General features: G+C 34.2%; 1 pseudogene across 1 annotated transcript; it reads right to left on the bottom strand.

Moving 5' to 3' along the window:
* Positions 1-581: 581 nt before the first annotated feature.
* LOC149554359 (wall-associated receptor kinase 3-like) lies at positions 582-3,108 on the bottom strand (annotated as a pseudogene). The gene is made up of 3 exons (XR_016364349.1): positions 2,196-3,108; positions 1,887-2,074; positions 582-1,769 (listed from the first exon to the last, which is right to left on the bottom strand). The product of XR_016364349.1 is annotated as a wall-associated receptor kinase 3-like (transcript).
* Between the last annotated feature and the right edge of the window lie 7,756 nt (positions 3,109-10,864).

Genomic DNA, 10,864 nt, shown 5'->3' with positions numbered 1-10,864 from the left:
GTCTTACAAAATAATGGAAGATTCATCTTATAATCATCAAATGAGTAATCTTTTCTATCATTGACATTGAGTGATCCATTATTCCACTTTAATATATTTTGTGAAATACATTACAGAGTATTGTAAACTTGGTCAACTTTTCAAATCTGCTTTGTAACTTGTTAATGATTCTCTTAAGTAAACCTTATAATTCATCTTATGTAAGCCCCACAACTTACACTATCATATATATTTTTACACATCATGATGAAAATCATTTCTCTTTCAACTTCTTAGACATTTGAAGATACTTGATATGTGGCAAAATATCATCTTAAAATTTGATATCCAAATTTTCTAAAAGAAAAAAATTAATTAGAAAATATAAATAGACTTGCAATGTGTAAGGCACATGTAATCCCATTATTCATGTATTGCAATTAAATGCACAATTTAGTATTAATGTTTTCCAAGGTTTCTCAATGGTTACAATCTAAACATATTCAGAGAAAGTACTATAAATGCTTTTGAAATATTTTTATTAAAATATTACAAAGAAAATAGATGACAAAGACATAAGATCAAACCTTATTATTTCCTTTTCAAAATTAGTCATTTAGGATTGAACCACTAGCGTACTCCAACTAGAGATGAAAAAGTGTGGCTTTTGAATTTATATTGTATTGATGATGCTTCTCTAGAAATGCTTCTATTCTAGAATATTGGGCCCTCACAGTTTTCACCATCATGGAATTTTGTCCTCCCTTTTCTGTCTCTTAACTGAAAAAGCTCCTCCACCACCTCTTTCATTGATGGTCTCTTCCTCCTTTCCGAGTGAAGGCATTCTCTTGCTATGCTTGCCATATCTTCCATCTCTTGTAGGTTCTTCTCTTCTAACACTTTGTTATCTAAGATCTCTTTGAGGCGATTGTTGTCGAGTCTTGACAGGAACAGACTAGATAAACTTATCTCCTCACTGTCTCTTTCCTCAGAGATGGGTTTTAGTGAAGTTAAAAGCTCAACTAGAACTACACCAAAACTGTATACATCACTTTTTTCAGTGAGATGGAATGTCTTGAAGTACTCAGGATCGAAGTAACCTCTTGTGCCCTTCATATTATACGTGGTGACATGCGTGTTATTGGAAGCTGAGATGAGACAAGATATCCCAAAGTCTGCTACTTTAGGTGAGAGTTTCTCATTCAAAAGAATATTAGATGATTTTATATCTCTATGAAAAATTGGTTGAGATGCTCCAGAATGCAGATATGCCAAAGCTTCCCCTGTCTCAATTGCAATCTGTAGACGTGATGCCCAAGACAAATATCCCTCTTTGGAGTGTAGATGTTCAAAGAGTGTTCCATTTGGAATGAATTCTGATACCAACAATGGGAATTTAGTTTGGATGCAGCATCCTAACAATTTCACTATATTTTTGTGATTTATTTGGGAGAGAATTGTAACTTCATTGAGAAACTCATAGTCCTCCTCTAGTTTTAAAGTTTTCTTGGACTTTTTAATGGCTACGAAAGTGCCATCTGATAGAACGCCTTTGAACACAGTTCCACAGCCACCGCTTCCCAGCACCATTTCTTGTGAATAATTTTTAGAAGCTCTTATTAGTTCCTTGGGAGAAAATATTTTGAGGGTTTCTCTTCCCACTGTAGAAGCTATGTGTTGCTGCAACAAGTTGTAATATTTGGCCTCCACAATTTTCAAGTGGTGTTTCTTTAGCCAACAAATCAAAAGGGACGCTACTAGGCAAACAAGCACAAATGAAGAAACCGATCCTGTGTATTTTATCAAATCAAACATTGCAATAAAATGAAATCTATTTTCGAGTATCTTGTAGGCAAAGATGAATTTGAACAATTGAAACACAAGCAATGCGTTAACTATTTGGCTACCTATGATTGCGGGGAAGACAAAGCTATTTGAATCCGCGGGCTTACAACCTGTCCCATTTGTAAAGCCATCTCCCATAAAGCCTCTTGCACATGAACAACTGTATGATCCTGCGAATTATGACATATTCCCCCTTGCTTTGCTCCAATGCACATACTTTGGTTTGTATGATTGGTACATTCGTTTACATCTGAACATTTATCATCATTGTCAGTAAACATTAAACATTGAAATTTGAAAGAATAATGATTTAATCAAACATTAAACATGGTTATCTACCTAAGAAAAGAAAGTGGTGAGGTGTTTGTTACCTGTGCAATCAGTGCCATTGGAGTAACCGTTTCCTTGATAGCCAGGTAGACATTTGCAGACGTACCCTCTTCCGGAAGGCGCGTCAAGACATTGCGCATGAATGGAACATGAATAATCGGAACTTGATTTAGCCGTTGTACAATCCTGCTTCCCGATACCCCAGTTAAGGCGGATACCATAAGCCACGCACCTCTTTCCTCCCCAAAAGATGTCTGTTTCATTGTCGGTGATGATGAAGGTGGAGGGGTCCATTATGGCGGAGAAGCCACATTTAGAATGGTTATCATTGGGCAAATAAAACTCATGACCTCCGCCTGTGATATTTACAAATGGTAAATTATCAGGGAGGTTAATTTCACAGCAACCATAGCGACAATACGGTTGATTACTTTGAAGGTCGATTGTTACACATTTGGCCTCTCCCAAATCCCCAAAACTGAAAGTACCGAATGTTTCGTTACCGATAACAACCAACCTATTGGAGTTTGAAATAGTGAAAGGCCCACCGGAAGTCGGCTCAAAGTAGTTTCTCGCAACAATCTTTGGATCACACGAAGACGCGTATATAAAATAAGAATCTACGATGAGATGGCCTTCATAATTGACATCCATGATCAAGGAAAAGCCAGCAAGTAACAGGAGATCGACATCTACAGAATCATTTGTACTACCAGTGTAATTAAATCCATAGGCCTCAAAGTGTGGAGAAAGCATCCCACTATATTTATCTTTTCTGCATGTGATCTGAAAATCAGGATGTCCACAATAGGAATTGTTAATCCAGAAAGGGTAACTCACATTCATCGATCCACATCTTTCAGGAACACACCTGGCAGCAGTATAGCCCGCCAGACAGATATAGATTACAAAGCGAAGCACAACTCCGCGATGAATCTGCATTTGCAACATCATTTTCAACCACTAAGAAGCCACTTGGAATTATATAGGAGACTGCCCGACGAAGAGAATGAACGGTATATTTTCAACTCTTGTTATACAACCCAACACCCTGTTAATCTAATATTAATTTGACAGGAATTCGTTGGGCACATGAATACTTCCAAAGCTGATGAAAATATAATAAGGGAAGAAGGTTTGCGTTGTTGCAGCCGATGATAGGAGGTCTCGCCCAGACACGAGGCTGAAGTACGTTTAATATAATTATCAATGAAATCGTAAATTCCAATGTGCAAAACAAATTTAGTTCGGGAATATCAAAGAATGGCAATGGTAACTACGCCGAAGCCGGTTCTAAATAAGCATTAACAGCTAAAATAACTCATAATTCGCACCTATATCCGACCGTCCAAAGTCTTAAGCGCTTGATGATAGCGAGGGGCTTATTTTTTATTCTTTAGTTTAAATCAATTGGATTATCTGCTTTTGTTTCCGTATTCCAATGCGGGTATTCTTTTCTATATATCTTAATTATGCCGAAGGCTTTTTCTAGATGAAAAGGAAGAGGTGAGTTTTGAAATCAATGGTCCCTTTTTATCTGAAGATATGCTGGACCTTTGCAAAACGCAGAACCGTAGATGGAACTCACGCTTTTGACAACTGTGGTCAACAAAATGACAGGCTGACCCAGAAGAATAGCATAGGAGAAGAGACTCACCAGCTGTTGGGGTTTAATACATCCATCCAACTACTCCTTTTAAAATGTCTTAAAAAAATGTTAATTCATATATTAATAGCTGATAATACATGTACTAATAGTCCATCACACATGTACTAATAGTCCATCATTTTTTAACTTTCATTGTTGCTGATCATTTGTGCAAAAAGTAAATTTTCTTTTAGGTGAGCAGCTATTGAGGGGTGAACACAATGGGTTTCGAGTGAACATTTTGAAATGACACTTTTCGACCACTTCACACTTTACAACTTCTATAGAGACCTTCATAAATACAGAAATGCCTAAACCTTACCTTTAAGCACTTCGATCACCTATGGAAGTTCACCAAAAAAATTGATAAATTTTGACGTATGGATTAAGAGTTCTAGATGTGTGAAGTTAGCCTGAGTGACTACTACGTCTCTTCCCACTTGACAAATGCTTATTTTCGCCCTTAGCATGATTTTTCAAGCAGAGATATATTGCACAATAAACATTGTCTTATTAGGAAAACACTTGGCCCATTCCCAATGCATAGTGTATTCTTTTGAATAGGACCCTTGTGAAATTCTCCAAGCTTCCTTTCACTCATAGTAGTGCAATGATATTTTATGTAAGCATAATTGACGTCACTTGAAACTCAATTGATCATCACTTGAAACTCAATTGATCATCCCATTCAAAATGATCATGACAATATAAATTGCACGAGAATTTGTTAAGCCACGATACTCTCTCTACAAGTCATCTTACTGAGGTTGGGATCCCATGGAGGCCTGCATCCTTAAATAAAGCTGCACTTGCTAAGATTTTTTAGGAAAATTTTAAGGTGAGTGGTCCCTAAATTTTATTTCAGCTCATATGTTTAAGGAAAATAGTTCTAAATTTTCTATTTTAGTAAATAAATAAATAATTGGATGAGAATAATCTGTATCATGTTTTGACAAGTTGCTAAATTTTTCCCTAAGCTAGTGAGGCTAATTCTAGCCCTACCCCATTTTCACCTACTCAAAATAAGAGGCCTAAAAAAGTGGTGCTCCTATTTTGAAGGAAAAGATTCTAAGTAATCATGTAGGCCCCAAAACAAATTATGTGAGACCTCTTTGACCTAAAAAATAGACCTGTATCCCCCCCCCTCGCATGGGACCTTGCCTAAGCTTTCCTTAGATGCATTTCATGTATCTTGTGGAAAAAAAGGTTACGTAAATAGTTAATAATATTTTCTCCATGTATGTGAGAGATTGACTCATGGCTTCACATTCGGATTTCATTCCTTGTCTATGTGGAAGTCATGAAAAATGTTCCTTTAATTGCAAGTCAAGTTTGAAATTAATAATGGTCGTGGTAAAGCACACATGGTTGTAGCACCTTCAAGGGCTCTTCCACAATAGGAACCCTAAACTAATTATACAAACAAGTTTTGGATGCCACTAAATCCATCTCCACAAACATAATTGTTGTCCTCAATTTGAAAAAAGTATTAAGAAACTACATTTTGGTGCAAAGAGTAAAAGGAGAAAGAAGTGCTTTCTATTTTATTTTATTTTTATATATGTGTCATCTTAAATTGGATGCACTACAATTTAATGAAGGTTTAGCACCTATTTAATGTGAGATCATCAATCTCGTTCTCTCTTTTATCTCTTCTTCCCATTTTTGTCCATTCTCCTAGGTGGAATTGGGGTAAAACCTAATAGATCATTTTTAAACCTCCCATTTCATAGTAGTAAGCTTGAGGTGAGATCTATTTCCCCTTGCACCTTCACTTCATTCATCTATCCACTTGGAATCTTCTCCTCGCACCAAAATGAGTTTTGCTTAGAATTTGGACCTGATTTTAGATTTCAAGACTTGTTTTGGAGCCCGAGATAGTCTTGGGGGTTTGTGCAACTAATCATCAAGGGTGCAGTTTTATCCTAAACAATCAAGGGAATAGTTCACCCACAATGGGCCAATCTTGGGCACAATTTTCCACTAATGAAGCCCTATTTTGTGTTTCATGTTCTGGGATGTTCGGGTGTTAACTTGTAGATTGGTTGGCCTACAAGAGTAGGCTAGTTTGATCCCTTTATAAACCCTTCGATTTCCTCATTTTCATGTATCATCTTCAAGTGTTCAAGCATCCATGTTTTTCAAGGGCTTTTCACTGCTATATTTTTACCACATTTTTCCATGTAAATACGGTGTTATGTGTGTTTGCTCAATTCTACAATTTTCTACCTTGAGATATTTTTCATTACATTCATAACTTTATCATATTTATACAAACTTCATATTAAAGAATGAAGAATATCTTAAAGCAATTGTAGAGCATAATTGTTGAATAATTTAAAGTAATATAATAGAAAATTTTGATAGTCAAAAATTTTTTAAAATCATAACTCCAAGTCTACAAAATAATTTATAAAACTTTTCACAAAACTTTTTTAAAAATTTGTGTTCAACATACCTCATTTATATTTATAATCTTAGAAGTTTCACTCCTCTTAGTAAACAAGTGTCTCATAACAATATTTTCATATATTGTAAGTTTGTGTTCTACAAACTTTTAATGCATTTGATATCTTTAGAAGATCACCCCTTCTAATAAATGTGACTCACTTTTTTTTTCTACTATGAAAACTATATTTATTTAAATAAAAAAATTATTTTATAGAAAATATTTTTATATTATTTATTTAACATTGAAACATAATCTACACATTTATGATATAAATACATTAAAAAAATTAATATTATGATTATGAATGCTACAGCACCAACTACACAACTTTGAGTATTAAGTATAATCTTTTATTAAGAATATATATAATTTAATAAATTTTTATATTTAAACAAAATACACATTTTTCATGATGAGTTTTCCGAGAGCAAGATTCTGATATGAAATTCAGAAACATGGGAGAAAATATATAAAATAAAATCCCAATTCACATTGGTCAGTAACGATCAAGCTAAGCAGTTGATGTCAAAGAAGAAGCATGAAGCATCGACTATTCTCATGAAAAGCGCCAGGGAATCTAGTGTGGTTGTCAACAAAGCAGAAACACACGTCGCGCTACCATATCCTTTTCAGTCCAGTCTCTGCATTTATATTGCGCTGCTCTTTACTCAAAATGAAATGAAGCTTTGAGACCCCACGGTCGGGCAAGCTTCACATGCCTGCCCTTCCAATAGATTTGATGTAAATGACGAGGAAGTCACTGCTTAAAGCAAAATTTTCATTGACGAGTAAAATGCGTACGATATTTTCTCATTCGCCGGCTCTAAAGATTCTTACAATGACTCGGATGCCACTATCGACCGCCCTGGGTGCAAAATCTACACGGATAGTGAGTAGGATTTCTCATGCTTCGTGGATAGGGAAAAACATAGGGTATAAAGATTCAAGGCCGTACCGTGTATAATTTTGGATGTAGTACCTTGTTTCTATTGTTGTTCTTAATCATTAGGCACTACCTGTATATTTTGCAAAGAAAGATATTAAAATCGATGCACTCCATCATTTGAATGATTCATGTTAGTATAATACTATTTGTTCATTCTATTTTGGTCCTTCCCAAGAGTAGTTAGATCTGTCAGATCGTTTTGCTATGAGATGTTTCCTCTGTATTGTTTTCAAGCAGAAAGTATTTGGAGATGATTTTGACTGTTTTTGTTTTTTAAATTAAGCTCAATTAGTAAGGGCCCAAATCTCTTATACATCGAAATAAGATATCATATATCATCGAAATAAAAATCAAGGCTGGCAGACCTGGCCTACCAAGCAACAAAGAGTTTATAACGGGTTTACAATAACAAAAGGACAAGCATAAAAGTTCTAAGAAAGTTTTTCAAAAAAACATGAGAGTTAAAAAGGGAAATAGAAACAGTAGAAGTGCTTTTAAGAGGCATAGCCACATCAAGTACTATGTTCTTCTTCTATTTGATCTTCTCTGCCATATACACTACCATCATAATGCATTTTCACATCATACATCTTTTAATCTTTATTTAGTTCTCAATACTATCATCCATTCCTTTCATCGAGTCCCTATTTCTTTCATAGCCTACATAGTTTTGTGTTGTTTCTATGCTCTAAATTAAAGTATTTTATGTCGTTAATTTCCACTACTATTATTTGCAAGTCATGGATTTCACTCATATCTCCATCGCCATCTTGATCATCATCTTCCCCGTAATCCTTTAGGATATTTAATCCTTTCGGAGCTTCATTGATCACAATCTCATCCAAGAGGGATCGGGAGGGTGAGTTCTCAAGAAAAATATTGAGAGGTTCAACTTGGTTCTCCTTAGGCTATGGAATTGATCCTTAGTGAGGTTGTTTAAAGTGGCTCTGAGAATCTTAGCAGCAACAATCAATTTAGTAAGAATAAAAGACCTAGGTCTCTTATTATAAGTTTTTTTTTTTTTGGTACCATTGACTAACTTCCTATCTAAAATCTCAATAAAAGAGAGGGGAATTAAAAAGTTGTTCTCCAAGGATTTTATCACTTTCTTGGCTTTTATACTAATAGTCTTAGGTTGTACAATATCTAGGCTCATCATAATAACTTTTTCTTTTTTGACGTATCTTTAAGCCTACTCTCAATAATCACGATAAGACTATTAATGCCCATATTAGGTTCTAGTTTCTTGTGGCAATAAGATAGCTTTAGAAAGTGAAGAGTTTGGGAAGATGATGGATCATCCTCCTTTAAAATAAATTTTCTCTTAGAGCTACTTTGTTGAGAAGGGTTGATCTTTGGTGTTATGGGGATTATGTGGTAGATTACTATTTATTACACATTTTCTTAAAAATATATTATAAATTGAATAAATTTATTCTTTATGGAATAAACGATAAAACCTCTTGGACAACTTAAAGATAATAGGAAGAACATTGTAACTTACTTGTTTGTGGAACCTTAAATAATAAGTTTATTGAATTGCACTATAGTCTTCTTCTCTAGAATTAATAAAAGTCTCATTATTCACACAAAGAAAATATGTCCCTAGAAAGAGTTGTTATTAGAACCTTCAAATTTTGAGAAATTTATAGCTTCATGATACTCAAACTGTATTTTCTATGATTATGAGCTCTAATTTTCAATTGAGTTTTAATGCAAGTGTTTTAGGATCTTCACATATTTTATACCCTTTCCACAATGAAGATCTATAAAGACCTTGTGGAAAAAGATTGTTGTTTTGCAAAAGAGAGTTTGGGGAAAATCTAAAATAGCAATAGTGTCACAGTATTGCAAGAGTGAATAGGAATGGGTCATGAAATAGTGATGTATTTTGTTAGATGAGAGTGAGAAGGGTTCCAAAGTAGCGACATCTCACCATTTCATCCAAGTGACATAAATATTGTTGCAAGATGTACAAATATCATTATTTTGTGAGAAAAGGGGAATTGAAGGTTACAAAATTAGGGTAATAAATCCTAAGGCTTTAATTCATTACTTTATTTGGTTACTAGGTCAAATATTTTATTGGACTTCCAAACAAGTATATTAACAATGTCTAATCAAACTTCAAATAACAATGCATGAAATAGGAAGAAATATTGAATGAATGATTTATTATGCTGAACAAAGAATTTATAACACACTTGATTTTTTGTTGGAGATCATAAAATGTAAATTTCCAAGGTGATATTTATCAACTCAAACATTCCAACATTCTTTTTGAGGATGAAATGCATTTATAAGTCTAATTGTTATTATGAAAATTGCATGTGTACATGATAACTTTTGGAGATATGGTCATATTAGGGCAATTGAATATTTTTGTTATGTAAGGAACCAATTTTTTTGTATCTAGTGCAAGCAAATAAAAACCTAAGTCTATTGTAATAAGTTTTTGCTATAATGAGAGCCCTCACTAAAGTTTATCCATGGAATAAGAATATTGAACCAATTTTTCAGCCTAACATGAATGTACAAGATGAAGAATGATTAAATATCATCACCAGTCTCTTGTATGTTGTGCAGGTTCTCAAGACCAACTATTTTGCATACAAGAATGTGGTGCTAAAATTAGAGGTAAAGTAAGATCGAGATGAGTGTATCATTTTAAACTAGAAGCAATTCAATCTAATGATGGTTTAGCACATATTTAATACAAGATTATCATCTCCTTACATCTCTCTTCCTTTCCTTCCATTTGTTCTCCTTTCTTCTAGGTAGACTTGGAAGTAAAGGTGTGCATAATCATTTTGTATGCTAATCTTGAGAGGATTATTATGCAACTTCTACTAACTATTATAGAGATTTCAATGGACAAATAAACAAGAATAAATAAAATATTACAATAAACACATAACATAGTAATTACTATGGGGAAACCCTTCCAGGAGAAAATCTCCACCCTTAAAAACCCACACAATGTATTATCAAATCAAGAATATTTCAATACACTTGAAATGTAGGTTATTATAGGAGCACATCACCACAACTCAAACTCAAAGAGACTCCTTCTAGCACCCAATCTTGCAAACTAAACTTGATGATCCAAACACCTCCCTAAGCCCTCCTCTTATAGTGATTTACAACTTGGAAATCATTTGTGGTTTTATAAAATCATGGGCCAAAACTATGCCACATGTTAACCACTTGTTATTTGTAACTCCAAGATGGGAAAACAACCAAGTTAAAATAGCATTTTCATCCATAATTTTGTCCTCTAGTTTAGAACACCATAAAAGAAATACAATGAGTTTTTTATACTCTAAAAATGAGCATCATATATTCTACTAGGGACAAGACATATTTTTAACAACTCATACACCCTTTTTCAAATATGTAAACATGTGGAGAACTACAACAAACAAATTCTAGAATTTTCTAGAAGAAGCTTGCAAGGTTGAGACACAATTCTCAACATTCTCTCACTTGTTGAACACGTTACAAGAGTTTGGGGATCCAAAGTGTCATGGACTTAATTTCTACGGGCTAAAAGGCTCATAGACTCTGAACACCATCTAAACTCCTCTATGCTCATGGTTTTAGTTAATACATTAGGAAAACTCACCAAAGTTTCTACCTTGTCGTCCTTGACCATATTTCTCAC

The sequence above is a fragment of the Cupressus sempervirens genome, chromosome 5 (genome assembly GCF_028749045.1).
Source record: "Cupressus sempervirens isolate cs-2001-9-10 chromosome 5, ASM2874904v1, whole genome shotgun sequence".
Lineage (NCBI taxonomy): Eukaryota > Viridiplantae > Streptophyta > Pinopsida > Cupressales > Cupressaceae > Cupressus > Cupressus sempervirens.
Note: the sequence above shows the minus strand (reverse complement) of the source record. Positions and strands in the feature narration are given on the sequence as shown.